This window comes from Neofelis nebulosa, chromosome 1 (assembly GCF_028018385.1).
Source record: "Neofelis nebulosa isolate mNeoNeb1 chromosome 1, mNeoNeb1.pri, whole genome shotgun sequence".
Lineage (NCBI taxonomy): Eukaryota > Metazoa > Chordata > Mammalia > Carnivora > Felidae > Neofelis > Neofelis nebulosa.
Window position 1 is genome coordinate 14,881,578 of NC_080782.1, and position 15,564 is coordinate 14,897,141.

Here is a 15,564-nt window from a genome sequence, read left to right on the forward strand (position 1 = left end):
AAAGTAAATAAACTCTTTGTTTTTTTTTTTTTTTAAAGGAAAGCATTTTTCCTGGTCTTGTAAATACTTTGATTTCTTCCATACACCTTCTTTCCACCTCATTATCAATTTTCTATTCTAGCAGATAATACATAACCACCTTTTTCAATCTTATTATTCTCCACACATTCCCTTCTCTGGCAAGAGAATTACCAACCATCTTCCTGTCCAATGCCAACACCTAGGAATCATATATAATTGTGAGCATTCTCTCACATCCCAAATACAATCTCAGCAAGTCTTGTAAAATTATTAAAAATTACTGTAAATATAGTCAATATCTCAACTCTTCCATTACCATCTACCTAGTTCAAGACATTGTCTTTTCTCATTGGAGAACTTCTTGTTCTAACTTATAGTTAGAAATTCTAGTAACTTGTAGTTACCAGTTCTAACTAAAACTCCGTATCCACTCTTACCTCCTACAATCTAATGCCAACAACACAGATGGAGTAGCATCTTAAAAAGATAAGTGACATAGGGGCTCCTGGGTGGCTGAGTTGGTTAAGCGTCCGACTTCGGCTGAAGTCATGATCTCACGGTCTGTGAGTTCGAGCCCTGCGTCGGGCTCTGTGCTGACAGCTCAGAGCCTGGAGCCTGCTTCAGATTCTGTGTCTCTCTCTCTCTCTGACCCTCCCCCATTCATGCTCTGTCTCTCTCTGTCTCAAAAATAAATAAACGTTAAAAAAAATAAAAAAAAAAAGGTAAGTGACAATATAACATTCTCAGGCTTTAAAACTTGCCAAAGATTTCTCATCTTAGTGAGGATAACTTTTCAATTTCTTTCTATTTTCTAACAGATTCTACAGGTTTTAGCCACTGTTACCTTTCTGATATCATCTCCTGCTATGTTTAACTTCATTTTTTATATTCTAGCAATCTTTTCGCTATGCTTTGATTATGCACACAAATTCAATAATCCCAGGAAATCAAACAAAAGTTCAAATTTATTGCTTGTTTTTTTTTTTCTTGAACGTGTTCTTCCTAGTTTTTTTTTTTTTTATAGATACTTACTCCTCATGATTTTGGTTTTAGATCAAATACTCCATTATTAATGAGACCTTTCAAAACTATTCAAGCTAAAGCAACATCCTCCCTCTACCTTAGGAATTGTCTATCACCTTGCAATATGTTATTTTGCTCCATGGCACTTTTAAAATTTTAATGATTTTTATTTGTGAATAAATTGTGCCTCCTCTTAAAAATATGCTCTCTGATGTCAGGGACTTGTCATCTCAGTATCCTCAGAGCTTGAAATGCATAATAGAAAAAAATCAATAAATATTAATTTCATTTGCATGAAAGCACGCTATCAATTAACAGGCAACCCATAAAATGAAAAAAGAAAACATCTAATAAGTCAAGCGCCACAGATATGGTCAATAGAATATGAGAAAATCTGTCCTGGAAGGTGGAGAAATAGTTACTTGCTTTCCCAAGAGCAAACCAGGAGAGGCGTCTCTGTGAGACTGTGCTACACTTTGGGATGCCACTGCCCATCTGTAGACACAGAGCAGTTTACCTGTCGAAATTATTTGGGCAAAGAGCTGTAAATAATTCAAGTCTCAATGTTTGAGCCACTAATTTGCCACGCTATAGACCCTCTCTTTCCAGGATTCTGTTTCCAAATAGTGTTTCCGTTAATGCTTAAGCTTCTTTTAATTTTCTTTATAGTTAAGCTTCTTTTACTTGGTTTTTATGTTGCCAGCAGCCAAAAGCATCATAACAATCATGAACTCTCTTATCTGCTCTCCTTCACAATAAAACTTTTCAAAACAATTGCACCTGCTCTCTTGTCTCTAATTTCTTACTTTAGTTCACTTTTAGCACACAGCAATCTTGTTACCGCCTCACTACTCCAGAAATCTACATATTGTGTTGTCATTAATGACCTCTATGTTATGAAGTTCAATGAAGAACGTTGTATTCTCATTACTTTACAAATTCTAGAACTTCCAACTGCAGATGGCTATCTTCCCCTTCCTTGCCTCCTTGGTTTCCTTGGGAATTCCATGAGCATTTAATCTCAGTTTCCTGTTCTGGATATTTCTTCTCTTTAAATTTAGGAGTGCCCTTACGGCCAGGTTCTGCACCTTTAAAAAAGCTTCTAACTCTCCCCTTTTGTCCCTTCCCATGACTTTAAATAATATATTTTGTGCTTGACTTCAAATACATATCTGAAATCTCTCCTGGGAAATCTGCCTACTTGGCAGGTCAATTTGGATGTTTAATAGGATCACAAATTTAGTAAATCTAAATCTGAACTCTTTATTTCACCCTCTTGAACCACATCGGTTCTTGTGCCTGTTTCCAGTAAAAGGCACTGCCATATGCTGGGTTATAAGGAAGAAAGAAAGAAGGAAAGTAAGAAAGCAAGAAAAGGCAAGAAAGGCAAGAAAGGAAGGAAGGAAGGGAGGAAGGGAGGAAGGAAGGAAGGAAGGAAGGAAGGAAGGAAGGGAGGGAGGAAGGAAGAAAACAGTGAGTTATTGACCATGTTTGATATAAACACCCTAATTTTCAATTTTATAGTAAGTCTTGCCAATGTTAGGCCATTATCACATGTCTCCTCTGCTTTGCTCCATCTTCTCTGGTGACATTTTGTTTCAATCTCCCATAATCTTTTACCTGAAAAATCAACGCCATGATGATTCTGGATATAACTGATTTGACTGGAAGTTGAATTGTGAATCAAGAACAAATTACGTACATTAACAAAATAGGTGATGAAATGAGCCCCAAAATTAATCTGGGTAAGTTATATTTTTGCGCTCATGAAATAAAACTGGAAAATATGAATGAAATGACACATTTGACAATAGGAGCTGGACATAAAAGAGTGAATAGGACAAAAAAAAAAGTGCTAGAGTCAATCCAATGTAGCGTCATGGTAAGATACATTTATAAGGAAATAGTTATAAGTAAGCAGGCCTTAGATAATAAGAGATATATACAGACCAGAAGAAAGGCCAAGCCAATCAACTGTAGAAGAAAAATGGTGAAAAGTAAGTAAAGAGATAACTTTGTGAAAAAGAAATATGGTATGTGAAAGAGATTGAGAAAAAGAGAGGGAGATTTCTCTACCCAAAGTAGTTTCAATATATCGACTTTTTTTTTTTAATGTTTTATCAGTTGAATGGTTGCTTATTGGCAAAAGATAATAATTATTGTGTTCTTTTATTTTCAATGTAACTCTGGCACAACGTTCAAGAGGTAGGCTGAACCTATCCGTATTTGCTGCCATGTCTCTCCCCAGACGTTAATCCAGGTTGCTCTGCCTTCCACATCACCACTCAGGATGTGCCATTGCTAAGTGCTTGATTAGAGACATTATGGGTAGCATTAATTTCCTGATATTTTAAATAACTAGCATATAATTATCTTCCTGCACTTAAAATTCAATACGTGCATATGAAATAGTTTTGATTTATCACTTTAGAATCTCTTAATATCATCAAACTAACAAAAACTAAAATAATCCAAGAGTAAAACTCAATATATATCACAAATCATGTCTGAGTGTGTGTGTGTGTGTGTGTGTGCGTATGTGCTAAATGCATGTACCTAATAACCAAAACAATTGTTGGACTAAGTTTAGGTATATGAAAGTTGTAAACATTTGAATTTAAATTTGGCCAAAGTGACCTATAATCTCAATAATCATATTTTAAAAATATTTCCTGGACCTATGCTTTAGTAAAGTAAGATGGCAGCTGTCAGGGAAATTGTTGGTGTATTAAAGGACATGTGTCTTTTTTTTTAATACATGTTGCTGAATTTTTTCTTCCTGCGTGGTTTGCCCAAGAACATATAACAGGACATTTTTTAAAAAGATACTGTGAACTGGGGCTCCAGGGTGGCTCAGTCGGTAGAGTGTTTGATTCTTGGTTTCTGCTCAGGTCATGACCTCCTGGTTTGTGGCAATGAGCCCGCGGGGCTCTGTGATGACAGCTCCTCGGATCCTGCTTGGGATCTCTCTCTCTCTCTCTCTCTTTCTGTCCCTCGCCCACTTGTACTCTCTCTCTCTCTCTCTTTCTGTCATTCGCCCACTTGTACTCTCTCCCTGTCTCTCACAGTAAATAAACATTAAAAAAGAAGAGATACCATGAACATATTTAAGAAATATATTCATGTTATAGAGGCTCATTAAGGAAAAATCGGTTTCCAGTTTCTGCTCCAGCGTATAAAGAGCTTGAAAATTATCATTCTATCTGAAGACTAAAAAAAAATCTGAACAAACTGAACATTAAGTTTTTCTCAAACCTGTCAGAAAATTAAGATCACAGGGGAAACCGCTATGCCCCAAATTGGAAAGACAGACACATGGAATCACAACTTACTGGAGCAGAAACCTCTGTGGGGATCAGGGTAGGGGCAGGATCTGAGCTGTAATTCACGCACTGCTGTAGACTCAGGGTGTAAATCTGAGAGATACTCCGTCCCCAGCGGTGTCCACTCTAGAAAGAGTTCCTCACACTTGTGTGACTTTTACCCCCAGGATCACTACCAGGTTTTCACAGTGAAGATCAGAGGAAAAGCCCCCATGCTGCCCCCCAGAAGAATGGAAAAGCAGTTATTCTGAAATATGCCCAAAGTATTCTGTCCTTAGCAAGGCCTACCCTAAAGAGAAGCTATTTATCAGAGCCTGACCAAAAAGATTTCATCAAAGGGGCACCTGAGTCGCTCAGTTAAGCAATTGACCCTTGGTTTTGTCTCGGGTCATGATCTCACATGAGTTCAAGACCCCCATTGGGTTCTGCGCTGACATTGTGGACCCTGCTTGAGATTCTCTCTCTCAACTCTCTCTCTGTCCCTACCCCACTTGCACTGTTTCTCAAAATAAATAAATCTAAGAAAAAAATAAAGGTTTGTCAGAACCTGACCAGCTTGGGTGAGCAAGTACTCCCCCCACCCCCCGCCCTTGCTAGCCATCCTATCCCACCTAAGCAGGGGCAGGGGCATGGAGTAATGAGAAGCACTTTGGAAGTTCACAACTCAGAAGTAGGGCTCACTGAGACAGAAACCTACTTATGATACTAGAGAATGTTTCGCCTCCCAACATACTTTCTAACCATATCCCCCAAAAACTATTAACCAGAGTTCCTTTTACCCAGTACATCATGTAGAGTTATCAAGAATAAATAACAATGCATACTAACAGACAAAATCATAGTTCGAAGAGACAGAGTAATCTTCAGAATCACACTAAAATATGGCAAGGATGTGGGGTTATCAGACCCAGGAATTTAATAACCAGGTTTAATATGTTAAGTACTATAATGGAAAATCAGACAACATGCAAGAACATATGTGTGATGCAATTAAAGAAATGGAAATTTTAGATAGCATCACAAAGAAATGAGTGAAATAAAAAAAAACTGTAAGAGAAATAAAAAATGTGTTCTGATGGGCTCACTATTACACTGGGCATTGTAGAGGGAGGAGTCCGAGTTTCAGGTTATGCTAATAGAAGTTTCCAAACTAAAAAGCAAAGAGAAAAAAAAAAAAAAAGAAAAGAAAAACAGAAAAAAAGGAAGACAGAAACAGGACATCAAGAACAAGGCATGGGGCAAGGACAGAAGATGTAATACATGATAATACCAATGCCAGAAGGAGAAAAGAGGAATGAACATATGTTTTGAAGCAATAAGGACCAAGAATTTCAAAAATTCATGGCACCAATGAAAAACCAGAGATTGTCAGAATGGGTAGAAAAATAAGACGCAACAACATGTTGTCTACAATAAACCCACTTTAAATATGAAGACTAAAAATAAACGGATGAAGGGCTACCTCTACCTAGGTGGATCAGTTGGTTAAGCATCGACTCTTGATTTCAGCTCAGGGCATGATCTTACGGTTCATGGGTTTCAGCCCCACATCAGGCTCTGCACCAACAATGTTGAGGAGTCTGCCTGGGCTTCTCTCTCTCCCTCTCTCTCTGCCCCACCCCTGCTTGTGCACATGCTCTCTCTCTTTGAAAATAAATAAATAAATAAGCTCAAAAGATAAATAAAAGGTTAATGAATAGAGAAGGGTACATCACACTAACACTAAATGAAAAGAAAGCTGGAATCACTATACTCATTTCAGACAGAGCAGGCTTCAGAGCAAGGAAAATTTTCAGGGAAAAGAAGGTATTACATAAGAAGAAGACACAGCAACCCACAATGTGTATGTGCCTGACAACAGAGAACCAAAATCTGTATGTGCCTGTGTGTGTACTTAAGGATTCCTGTTAACAGTATTAGAATAAAAAGACACAGAAATAGATATTACAGGGGCGCCTGGGTGGCTCAGTCAGTTAAGCGTCCGACCTCAGCTCAGGTCACAATCTCACGTTCCGTGAGTTCGAGCCCCGCGTGGGGCTCTGGGCTGATGGCTCAGAGCCTGGAGCCTGCTTCCGATTCTGTGTCTCCCTCTCTCTCTGCCCCTCCCCCGTTCATGCTCTGTCTCTCTCTGTCTCAAAAAAAAAAAAAAAAAAAGAAAGAAAAAAAAAGAAATAGATATTACATATTATCTCACATACAAGTGAATATAAACGCTTAAGATGCATTTAATAAGTTTAAGAATATACACCTTCAACAAATTATGAACAAGGGGACGCTCTCTTAACATCATATAAAATACTAATCTGTAACCAATATCTCACAATCTGAATGCAGAAACAGATATGCCTATTAAAATCAGAATTCACAAGGATTTAATAATTCTCTGATTTTTGAACAAGTTCAATCAGAACTTAACACAAAATAATAGGAACGAATATTTTGTGGGAAAATGGATGGTTGAAAATACCAATTAAATTAAACATTTTTTAAAAGACTGTGCAGGACCCCCCCCCCCCAATCAAAACAAAACAAAACAAAAACAAAAGAACTGTATAACTTTACTTAGGATTTGAGTAAACATGCAAATAAACGCCATTTTCCTTAAAGGGAGAATTCAATAAAAAAACCTATTTTTTTTTTGTAGCAGACTTAGGTTCACAGCAAAATTAAAAGGAATATTTCCTATCTATTTCCTATATATTCTATGTATTTATCCTATATGTTCTATATATTTAATTTATATTCTATATATTATCTATTCTTAGATGTTTCCTATATATTCTTTGCGTTCACATATGCATGATCTCCCCCACCACCAATGTCCCTCACCAGAGTGGTGTATTTATTCCAACTGGTGAACCTATATTGATGCATCGTTATCACCCAAAGTCCACAGTTTACATTAGGATTCACTCTTGGTGAGGTACAGTCTGGGGGTCTGGATTTGTGTATAACGACATGTGTTTATCATTATGGTACCAAACTGGATAGTTTCACTGTCCTAAAAGACCTCTTGCTTTATCTATCCATCCCTCCCCTAATTGCTGGCAACCACTGATTTTTTATTGGCTCCATAGTTTTGTCACCGCAAGAATATTATACGGGTGGAATAATAGAGTATAGCCTTTTCCAGTTGGCTTCTTTCTTCTAGTAAATGTATATAAGGGTCCTGAATGTCTTTTCATGGCTTGATATTTCCTTTCTTTTTAGCACTAAAGAATAATCACTCATTGGATGTACTACAGTTTATTTAGCTATTCACCTACTGAAGGGCATTTTGGTGGCTTCTGAGTTTGGCAATTATGAATAAAGCTTCTATAAACATCCGTGCACAAAACTTTTGTGTGGACATAAGTTTTCAAATGCTTTGAGTATATACCAAGGAGTGGAATTGCTGGGTCACACGGTAAGAGAATCGTTTTGTAGGAAACCTCCAAATTGTATTCCAAAGTGGCTGTTCGGTTTTGCGTTTTCACCAGCAGTGAATAAGGTATCACCAGCATTCGGTGTTGTCATTGCTCTGGATTTTGGCCATTCTCATAGTGTGTGGCATTATCGAACTGTTATTTTGATTTGTGCCTACTTGATGATACATGATGTAGGGCATATTTCATATGCCTTCCACCATCCGAAGATCTTCTTTGGTGAAGCATCTGTGAGAGTCTTTGGCTCATTTTTTAAATCAGGTTATTTGTTTCTTACTGTTGAATTTTAAGAGTTCTTGGTATAATTTGGATAACAGTCTTCTATCAGGTGTGTCTTTTGCAAATATTTTCTCCCAAGCTGTGGCTTGTCTTCTCATTCTCTTGACATTGCCTTTCACAGAGCAGAAATTTTTAATTGTAGTCAAGTCCAGCTAATCAATTCTTTCATGGACTGTGCTTCTGGTGTGTGTATAAAGTCATCACCATATCCAAGGTCATGGACATTTTATCCCATGTATTTTCTAGGAATTTTGTAGTTTTGAAGTTTACCTTTAGTTCTATGATCCATTTTGAGTTTATTTTTGTGAGGGAGAATTCAATTTTAATTATTTATTTTATTTTATTTTTAGATTTTGTAATTTTGTTATTTTTGAGAGAAAGAGAGAAAGACAGCAAATGAGCAGGGAAGGGTCAGAGGGAGAGGGAGACAGAGAATCCAAAGTAGGCTCCAGGCTCTGAGCGGTCAGCACAGAGCCTCATGTGGGGCTTGAACTCATGAACTGTAAGATCGTGACCTGAGCCAAAGTTGGACGCTTGACCGACTGAGCCACCCATGTGTCCCTAATTTAAAATTTTCCATTCCCCTTCAAAAATTATTGATAAATTTCAGAACGTTTCAACAAAATATCTTTGGAAATTTTAATAGATTGACATAAGAATCCTTTTTCTTTCTTTGGGAAAATACTCATAAAGTAACACTTTTTATAGTTTGAAAATGAAGAATGGTGAGAACCCAATGCCTTTTTTGATTGTATAACAGAAATATTATGTTTGAAATAGATATGATAATAAATAAGTAAAACGAAGGACTATGTCAGGAGAACACGGAAAGAAAAAAATTGAAGCATTTAGAAAACAATAAGTATATCGTAGAGAATAATGTGAAGTTGATGTTTAATTTTTTTTTTTAACGTTTATTTATTTTTGGGACAGAGAGAGACAGAGCATGAACGGGGGAGGGGCAGAGAGAGAGGGAGACACAGAATCGGAAGCAGGCTCCAGGCTCTGAGCCATCAGCCCAGAGCCCCACGCGGGGCTCGAACTCACGAACCGCGAGATCGTGACCTGAGCCGAAGTCGGACGCTCAACCGACTGAGCCACCCAGGCGCCCCAGAAGTTGATGTTTAACAAGTAAGCCAAATACAATTGCTGAATACCTGAAGAATATGGCTGAATAATTAGTTGGTAACGTAACGTCATTGAAATTAACCACAACATGTCCAACTGAAAATGAGTGTTGCAGTGCTGTCTTCCCTTTCTTGGAGATGATATGGTTACTCATCCCTGCTCTTCAAAAATGTCTACTCCATATCCCTTTCTGTAGTAGTGCTTCCAACCCTTCAAATTTTACTCTTTTAACTTATTTCTTTAACGAATAATCTTACTGGCTACATGATGTCTCCACGCCTAGCACTACTTTAATGTGCAGCCTGACTCACAAAATTTGCAGGCCCTTTTTGATTTGTTAAAAAAAAAATCCGTCAAGAATGATATGGTGTGTCCAGCTTACATTAGGTGGCATCCTATGATAGAGCTATGACCCTCTAAACTAATTCTGCAGGGTTTATTGATATAGAACAAAGAGTTCTCAAAGGGATTGCTGTTAAGAAATATGGCAAGTGCTGTTCATCTCCTAAAACAATGTCCCAACTTCTCTTTTACCTTAGTGACCAAATTCTAATTGTGAGGGGTGGAGAGCACTGAAAATAAACTCATCTTTCTAAAGATTCTTTGGAGATAGCTACAGGCACATGAAACATTTCTGACAAAAGTAAACAGAAGTTTACTGGATGGTCCTCCTAGGAAGATTTTTTTTTTTCTGATCAAAAATATGGCAAAGAATAAAGCTAGAAACCTCAATCCTTGATGATTTCTTGAGCAACTATATTTTATTGGAACCACCCATCTCTTCACTTCTATTTATAGTAAATCTCATTTGCATAAGCAAACTGCAAACTATATTTACACTTGATACATGTAGTCAAATGCACATCTAACTAATATAACATACTTTTAACATATCTACTACACTTCACATCTTTCCCACCTGAAACATGTAACTTTATGTTTGTGCATATAGTCCCCAAAGGCTTTGTCTATATTGACCAACTCTAGCATATGTATTCACTACAACAGTCAAACTTTCTGAATGAGAGGTAACACCTGTCTTATCCCCCTACTAAATGTGGATTTGATGTCATGGGGTCATTTCTTTCAGATTTCACAGTAATAATGAGAGAGAGGCTTATAATCAGTATTAGGTGTATATAATTCTCATCTTACTATCTATTGATTAAATGATGTTGATATGTACTATGTCTAACAATAATTAACTGTATTACTATAGAACTACAGTGATAACAGACAAACACACAGACACAAAATGAAACAAAGAAACGATATATAGAATTCTCCAAAATACAACCATATTTCAATTTCAGTAACCAAACATATCAGAGCTTCTGCTTCCTCTGAGCTAAGAACTTACAAATGCAAGATAGCCTTTGAGAAAGCCACTTGTGGATTGTCAGGTAATTGTGAATTACCACCCTAGAACATCAGTTTTCATACACTTATCAGCTAATGAGCTGATTTCCATATTCAGAATTGCTGCTTTGACTATTAACGGCTGCTACGGAGATATCTCTTCTCAACAATCTCAACAAATCAGGGATTCACTTGCGTGGAAATAATGTGATATACCAGGACATCTTAAGCAAAGTACTGCTGACTTTCTTTTTGGAGGGACAAGATTTTGTGCTGTAGATGTTTGAATAAGCAGAGATACGCCCGTTCAGTAGGTCATGGGGTCTTTTGGCAATATGGCCTTCTTGAAGCTTCAGTGAGATTTCTATCAGAATCCTGCTTGGCAACAAATTTTAAACCAAGAAGGGGTATGGTTCTGCAGTATCCCATTTCCTTGCTTGATTCTTGACAGACTGCCTGTTCTAAACAGCTGTATCTGGCACAGAAGGGAAATGACTGATGGGCTTCTATTGCTTGGAAACAATATGGCACAGGACTCCATCTTCCTGCGCTGTTACTCACTTAATGGTCCTCACATCAGGCTCCTATTTAGAAACTAATGGCAGAGACTGGATGCAAGGAACATTTGCATATCACCCCCATTCCCCAACCTCCCTTAGCTCGAGAATGAGAGTGAACATCACTGGGTCAGAATGCGCTAAGAGGTGGACAGTTGGGTCTAGAAGAAATACCCAATAAGGACCCATGATGCCAGAATCTCTTATATCTCCCTTACATTTCCATTCCCATTGCCAACTTCTTTGTCTTTGAAAAGATCTGTGCATTTATGTCTCAAAAAGCTAGTGCAACACAGATTTTGACTATCAGTCAAAAAATACCTAGCTAATTCTCACATTTAAAACCTGGTAATTGTTCTTCAATAGTTTCACTTTCTGCTTCAGACAAACGGAATTTCATAATTTTGCATAATTATCAACTTCTACCAATGGGCATTTAGCCAGGAATTCAGGAATTTGTGTTCTTTTGAAGTCTAGTATAAATGACACACACACACACACACACACACACACACATATATATATATACATATGTACACACACATATATATGTATATATGTGTATATATATGTATATATAACACACATATATATATTTATACATATGTACACAAACATACATATATATGTGTGTGTGTACATACATATATATATGTATATACATATATACATATATATACACACACACATATATATATATATACATATATATATATACACTCTCATAGCTTCTTATCATTGGCTACAAATGTCACCAATTTCTCACCTTTACTGGTAAAGGGGTATAAATTAATGGAAGTGATTTATTATGAAGCTCTGTTCTCACTACAAGACATAGAATGGAGTCTTTGCAAACCAGTTTGGTTTTTTACTATTTTTCACTATTCTCACTTCATTATGATTCGTTATTTATATTTATTTTCATTTCATCCAAGGCTCATCGAATCATGTTCATCACTAGCCACTCTACAGAAAACCTTTATGTGAATTTTTAAATTTACTAAACTTTCCCAGTAGTAGGACAGAGATCTATAGCACAGAGTACAATATTTATTCCCCGTTTTCTGTGGGCAGATTCCCTTGGACAGAGCACACACTCTATAGCTGCATGTGGTCGCCACGACTATAGCTACAAAACAGAGCACTGCACAGACATTTTCAAATTTAAAATAAGAATTAATAAAAAGGTAAAGGGACAGTTTATAGAAATGAGATGCAGGAATAAAAGACAGATCTTGGGGAAACATAAATGTCAGGAAATCACTATCTATCTTCCTGCATAGCTAGGTGATCTCTAGACAATGCTTTTCTTTGTCTTCCTTGAAAAATACCACGAATTTTGGTTTGTTATTTCCTCACGGGGTCTCTTCCACTTTTCTACTTTTGTTTATTCTAATTTTGCCTTTTCTAAGGCTTTGAATGGGCAGTGTATCCACGTTGGGCTCTACAGGACAGGAAATTTATGCCAAAGACATCTAGCTCTACATTATATAGTTACTGTGTTTGTTCATTAAGAGCTGATAGCAAGGGTGAACTTCAGCAGAAGGAACGTGGTTGGACAAGCATGCCGAGCACGATGTCTTTCACTAGGTAAAACTAAGCTGTTCAGAATATACATATACTAACCTAAGCTGAAGAGCAAATAAAAGCAGGTGACATAATTACCATCTAAAGAACAACTAAAAGTTTAATATCCTTAAAATATTCAAAGATCTTCTCAATCAATGAGAAGGGTCACAGACGACATATAACAGGTCCCAAAAATATGCAGAGACAAATCAGCGAAGATTTTTTTCAGCTGATTAAGTATGTGGCTTCACTAATAATGACACGAGTTATATGAGACCAGAGGGAAAAGATAAGTTTTTCTCAAAAAATGGGTTTGGGGAAACTGGATACTTAATTATAAAATAAATAGAGATAACTTTGCTTTTTTTTTATATATCAGGTAATTCCCAACCATATCAGAGTTTTAAATGTAGAATTTAAACTCTATTACACAGAAAACACAGATGATATTTTTAAATGTACAAACTTTTATAATCAAGACATATATCTTATAGGGAAAAAATGAAAAGATGGGTCAAGTTTGTTATATAAAATAAACATTTTCCTACATAGGCCAACCACAATTTTTTTAATCCATGTTGGAAGAAAGATATTATATATACATGACATAAAACAATTTTCTTAACTCTAAAAACCTTAGTGATCAATGAGAGAAACTATTCAGGAAAGATGGATTAATTACATCAATAGAAAATAGGTAGTAAAGAAATATAAATGACAACCATATGAAAGCATGTTCTATCTTACTAATGATGCAAAAATGCCAAATAAAACACCTCTCATATATTGAATTTGTAATTATTACAAATGATGATAATACATATTGTTAGTTAAAGCATGAGACAGTATTTCTTCTTAAACACTTCTGGGGAGAACTGAATACCCAGTGTAAGTTCTATCTCCAGTCATTATGGAGTAACTCGTATCAGACTGGTCCTCTTTCTAAACCAAAAGAAAACTAAGCAAAACATAAGAAAGAATTTTTTTCCAGATATTAAATTTAGGCAATGCATGGTTCTGATCACATAGAGAAAGAAGGTAAATGAGGTGACTGTATATTTGTGTATTGGTTTCCTGGGTTCTGTAATAAAGGACCACAGGGTAGCTTCAACCAATACTAAATTCTTCCTTCAGGGTTTTGGAATCCAGAAATAAACAATCAAAGTGTAGGCTATGCTCCCTTTGAAGTTTCCAGGAAATAACTCTTCCTTGCCTCTTCCTACCTTCTTGTACTCTCAGGTATTCCTAAATTCCTTTGGTCTTTTGGTTTGTAACAGCATGACTTCACTTTCTGTCTCCAATTTCTTTTTGTGTGTCTGTGTCTCTCTCTGCCTTCTCTGATGAAGTCACTGGTCATACTGGATTTAAGGACAACTTTAATCCAGTATGACATAATATTAACTCATTACATCTGCAAAGACCCCATTTTCAAATAGAGTCACTATCTGATCTGCAAAGACCCCATTTTCAAATAGAGTCACATTCTGAGGATTCAGGTTGTTATTTTGAATCCCTAACCCTCAGTATGGCTGTATTTAGAGATAGGACCTTTATGGAGGTAATAAAGGTTAAACAAGGTCATAGAGTTGGGACCCCGATAATAGAATTATTGTAAGAAAGGACCCTTTTTTTTTTTTGACAGCTGTATGTCAGGAAGGGATGCCTCATCAGAAAATGAACCAGCTAGCACCTTGATCTAGGACTTCCTAGTCTCCTAGAACTATCAGAAATATATACATATATATATTATGTATATATATATTATACATATATATACATATATATGTATATTATACATATATACATATATATATATGTATATATATGTATATATATGAATTTAAGCCACCTGGACTATAATATTTTGTTATAGAAACCTGAGCAGACTAAGACAATGGTGGGTATGAAGTTTGGGGAGACGCTATTCATCCAATACAGCTTGTTTGGCTTTGTGCCTGAATATGTTTTCCAGAACTGAGCACAAGTGGTGAGGAAAATACGCAAACAGAGCACAGTGATTCCCCTGAGTTAAAAAAAGAGAAAGAGATCAGAATTTAGGAACACTATAGTATCTATCTGCATTTGATGACGGAATCCTAGAAAGGGGGAATTTATATGGAGAAAGAGTTGCCCATATCTGGACTGGTGGCCTTAAGTCATTGTCTGAATTTTAAGCTTCATAGGCATAGGATAAATTCCATTAGGCCAGGAAAATTCTAATTACCCAGGAGTTATAAGATAAAGTATTATCAGATTGTACATAGGACTGGGAAACAGTCAAGTACCCAGAACCACAATGGAGAGATGTCTGTGAGCACCTTAGGCATCTAGCAGAATGGATGAAAGGAGTCATACCTGAGTCATGGGTGCAAACACACCAAACGGTAAAATCTACTTTAAACTTATCCTTCCAAAAATTAAAAGCCAAGTCCTGAAAAGACCACAAGTAAATGGACTTCCTGCTAAAATTAAATTTAAGCCTTTTTTTAAAGGAAATATACCAAATCCAGTTGCTCAATAGTGAAGAATCCATGATGTCCAGGAACGGAAATACCTAGTTAATGGGAAAGAATAAGAAATGACAGAGATAATGGAATGAGTAGATAAGGACGTTAGACCATCTATTATGAATATGCATAATATTTAAAATAAAACTCGGCCATAATGAGGTGAGTACTGAAGTAAAAAATAATGAAGTGGAAATTACGGAGCTAAAAAATATAGTATTCCAAATCAAAATTTCACTGGATAAACTCATTGACATACTAGACAATACAAAGGAAATTTGTCAATTAATTTTGAAAACATCCAATAAAAAATATAAAAAGTGAAACTGAATAATAATTTTTAAAAAGGACGAAAAGCATAGAATACAATATT